The 4799-nt window shown below is 41.6% G+C and overlaps 1 pseudogene; it reads right to left on the reverse strand.

Moving 5' to 3' along the window:
* Positions 1-652: 652 nt before the first annotated feature.
* On the reverse strand, positions 653-1762 carry LOC109559221 (glyceraldehyde-3-phosphate dehydrogenase pseudogene; annotated as a pseudogene).
* Positions 1763-4799: the final 3037 nt, after the last annotated feature.

Here is a 4799-nt window from a genome sequence, read left to right on the forward strand (position 1 = left end):
ATTTTATTTTTAAACTTTACAATATTGTATTGGTTTTGCCAAATATCGAAATGAATCCGCCACAGGTATACCTGTGTTGCCCATCCTGAACCCTCCTCCCTCCTCACTCCCCATAGTGAATATTTTTTAGACTATGTGTGATAGTCGCTTAGTCACACCCAATTTTTTGCAAATCTGTGGACTGTGGTCTGCCAGGCTTCTCTGTCCATGGAATTCTCCAGGCAAGAATACCATTTGTATTTGTAGGTTGCCATTCCGTTCTCCAGGGGATCTTCCCCATCTAGGGACTGAACCTGGGTCTCCTGCATCACAGGCAGATTCTTTACCATTTGAACCACTAGGGGAAGCCCAGAGTAAGATTTTATTTGAGAAAAAGAAAATCTATAGTAAAAAAAAAAAAACAAAAAAACCTCAGAAACTCACTAATATAGATTATACTGATACTTCCTCAGATCATGACAGTATTTCTTTTTCTTTTTCTTTTTTCTGGGTATAGGGTACTTTTATTGATGGTACATGACAAGGCAGGTCTCTCTAAGCCCCTCCCCTTCCTTAGGGCTTTGGGGATGGAAACATGTGGAGGTCAGAAGATTCTCAGTGTGGTGGAGGAGCGAGGTGGGGAAGGACTCCCCAGCAGCTGAGGAACTCTCTCTTCCTCTCGTGCTCCTGCTGGGGCTGGGGGTCTGGGGACCTTACTCCTTGGAGGCCATGTGGACCGTGAGGTCCACCACCCTGTTGCTGTAGCCGAATTCGTTGTCGTACTAGGAAATGAGCTTGACAAAGTGGTCGTTGAGGGCAATGCCAGCCCCAGCATGGAAGGTAGAAGAGTAAGTGTCGCTGTTGAAGTCGCGGAAGACAACCTGGTCCTCAGTGTAGCCTAGAATGCCCTTGAGAGGGCCCTCTGATGCATGCTTCACCACCTTCTTGATCTCATCATACTTGGCAGGTTTCTCCAGGCAGCAGGTCAGATCCACAGTGGACACTTTGGGGGTAGGGATGCGGAAGGCCATGCCAGTGAGCTTCCCGTTGAGCTCAGGGATGACCTTTCACATGGCCTTGGCAGCTCCAGTAGAAGCAGGGATAATGTTCTGGGCAGCCCCTCAGCCATCATGCCACAGCTTCCTGGAGGGGCCATCCACAGTCTTCTGGGTGACAGTGATGGCGTGGACAGTGGTCATAAGTCCCTCCATGATGCCAAAGTGGTCATGGATGACCTTGGCCAGGGGGGCCAAACAGTTTGTGGTGCAGGAGGCATCACTGACAATCTTGAGGGTGTTGTTATACTTCTCATGGTTCAAGCCCATCACAAACATGGGGGCATCGGCAGAAGGCACAGAGATGATGACTCTCTTGGTGCCACCCTTCAAGTGAGCCCCAGCCTTCCCCATGGTAGTGAAGACCCCAGTGGACTCCATCACGTACTCAGCACCAGCATCACCCCACTTGATGCTGGCAGGATCTCGCTCCTGGAAGATGGTGATGGCCTTTCCATTGATGATGAGCTTCCCGTTCTCTGCCTTGACTGTGCCGTGGAACTTGCCTTGGGTGGAATCATACTGGAACATGTAGATCATGTAGTGAAGGTCAATGAATGGGTCATTGATGGTGACGATGTCCACTTTGCCAGAATTAAAAGCAGCCCTGGTGACCAGGCACCCAATGCGGCCAAACCCTTTCACTCCGACCTTCACCATCTTGTCTCAGGGATGCGGCTGGCACAGCACGGAAGTTACGGCTATCTGTCGAACGGGCAGGAGCAGAGAGCCCATAACAGTATTTAATTGTAGTATTTCATATAGTATTTTATATTCATATAGCATCTCGTGTGTCATTTATATGCATGATGTACTCTGCATAAAAGTTAAATAAGTAAGGTGACATTATACTGTCATGACATATTCCTTTTCCAATTTGGAAACAGTCTGTTGTTTCATGTCCAGTTCTAGCTGTTGCTTCTTGACCTGCATGCAGATTTCTCAGGAGGCAGGTAAGATGGTCTGGTATTCCCATCTCTTTAAGAATTTCCCACAGTTTGTTGTGATCCACACAGTCAAAGACTTTAGCATAGTCAATGAAGCAAAAGTAGATATTTTTCTGGAATTCTCTTGCTTTTTCTATGATTCAATGGATGTTGGCAGTTTGATCCCTGGTTCTTCTGCCTGTTCTAAAATCCAGCCTGAACATCTGGAAATTCTCGGTTCACATACTGATGAAGCCTAGTTTGGAGAATTTTGAGCATTATTTTGCTAGCGTGTGAGATGAGTGCAATTGTGCAGTAGTTTGAACATTCTTTGGCATTGCCTTTCTTTGGGATTGAATGAAAACTGATCTTTTCCAGTCCTGTGGCCTCTGCTAAGTTTTCCAAATTTGCTGGCATATTGATTGCAGCACTTTCACAGCATCATCTTTTAGGGTTTGAAATAGCTCAGCTGGAATTCCATCACCTCCGTTAGCTTTCTTCATAGTGATGCTTCCTTAGGCCCACTTGACTTCACACTCCAGGCTGTCTGGCTCTAGGTAAGTGATCACACCATAATGGTTATCTGGGTCATTAAGATCTTTTTTGTATAGTTCTTCTGCGTATTCTTGTCACCTCTTCTGAATATCTTCTGCTTCTGTTAGGACCAAACTATTTCTGTCCTTTACTGCACCCATCTTTACATGAAATGTTCCCCTGGTTTCTCTAATTTTCTTGAAGAGATCTCTAGTTTTTCCATTCTATTGTTTTTCTCTATTTGTTTGCATTGATCACTTAGGAAGGCTTTCTTATCTCTCCTTGCTATTCTTTGAAACTCTGCGTTCAGATTGGTATATCTTTCCTTTTCTCCTTTGCCTTTTGCTTGTCTTCTTTTCTCAGCTCTTTGGAAGGCTTCCTCAGAGAATCATTTTTCCTTTTTTACATTTCTTCTTCTGGGGGATGATGGTTTTGATGACTGCCTCCTGTACAATGTAACAAACCTCCATCCATATTTCTTCAGGCATTCTATCCTTTAGGTTCCCTTTCTCTCCTTCTTAAGAGTGAAGTACCAGAAAGTACAATGAAAGATCTATGATCTACAAGTGGGCTTCATTGCAGGATGGTCAGGCAACTTGCCAACCTTGGGGGACTGGTACATATCTGAGGTAGTTCAGTTTCTGAAAGAGAGAATGAGTCTGGCTCATGTACGTGTTTACAGTTTTCTGGGAACAGGTGTGAGAAGGAGGCTGAAATATTCACTGTTTATGATAGAAATACTCATTCCATATCCTTTTTTTCATCTTGTCACCTCATTTCAGTTGTAAATGCTGCCTGGAGTCCCTGGGCATGGTGATAAATTTCTAATCTCCTGTAGGGAATATGGGAATCAAATGGGGGGAAAGGAAGTTTTCCGCATTTGAAAAAGCTGGGTACAATAACATGGTTGATAGGTGGTTGATGGATTCAGATATTTTCATTTTCATAAGGAAGAACTACAAATATTGGTCCTGGGGCCATATTAGTTAGTTGTAGTAATTAAGATGAAAGTGACTTTGGGGCATACAAATTAGAATTCATTATTCTATAATCATGAGTTTTGTGTATGATCATTATCAAGAGCTATATGTTTGGAGAACTTCATAAATTTATTTTTTGTAATCAAAATGAAAGAGAAATAGAGTTTGGGACATGATTAAGGAAACTGATGCTGCTTATCCACCATTAAATTTTTGAACAGTATTACATTTTAATTTTTCATTTATTTGGTTTTGATTTATCTGGAAAGAATGATTGCAAACTTTGACTAAATATTCATACTAATAAAAACAAAAATGCTGCACAAAGAAATAGACTTGTCAATTTTATTTTTAGGATGAAATGATTTTATGTATTTGAAAGTTTACCACATGGAAATAATTTAATACTTTTTACTACACCATAAAAGACAAAAAGGCTATGTTTTCCATAATTATTTCAAGACTTTTCCATTAATATACTGTCTCAAGTTTCACAATAAAAATGCAAGAATCCTATTCCTATTTCCAACTCAGCATTAAAAATCCTCCCTTTAGACACCACTATTTACATATATGCTTTCCAAGTGAAGGAGGAGACAGACAGAACAGGCTCCATCTTGAAAGCAGGACTCCATCTTGGGCCACACTCTGGGCTTTGAGCTATGTGCCCAGTATCTATGGAAATGATGTACCAAGTGGAAAACCAGACCCCCTGGATGCAAGAGCCCCAGGGCTCATACCTTCACCCAAAAGAATACCTTAATTATCTGTGTAACCGAATAGAATCATAAATTCTATTATGCTTATTGGGGTATGACCACAGGCCTATTGATAATTGTCCACTATTAACTACCTAGGCTTAAGGCATACAAATCACGGGTTTAAGGCATATGAAACACAAGTTAACTTTAATTGTATCTTTCTCTTCCTTTGTTCAAACTAGTTTCAGAGAATTTGGGGAGGTGGGTTTGAACACGTACACTTAGGGTATATAAAGTTTTCACAAAAACTGGTTGGATCCTTGGCTAAGAGGAGACTCTGCCTTGGGCCCGCTGGTGTAATAAACTGCACTCCACTATCTGCATTGTCCTTCTGAGTGAGTTTGTTTCCCGGAATGCGTGGCTACAACACAAGAACTGGCAATTATGTATCTGTAGCCAGTTAGAGTTCATAAATAAGCATGAACTTTCTTTATATGTGTATTTTTCAATTTGAAGAGGTATAATTCTAAGACTTTCGTAAATTATGAGTAAGAATAACATTACTTTCAAAATCTGAACTTAATGAAATTAAAGTTACGAAAATTGCTTACTGGAAGACACAAA

Source organism: Bos indicus, chromosome 5 (genome assembly GCF_029378745.1).
Source record: "Bos indicus isolate NIAB-ARS_2022 breed Sahiwal x Tharparkar chromosome 5, NIAB-ARS_B.indTharparkar_mat_pri_1.0, whole genome shotgun sequence".
NCBI classification, from domain to species: Eukaryota; Metazoa; Chordata; class Mammalia; order Artiodactyla; family Bovidae; genus Bos; species Bos indicus.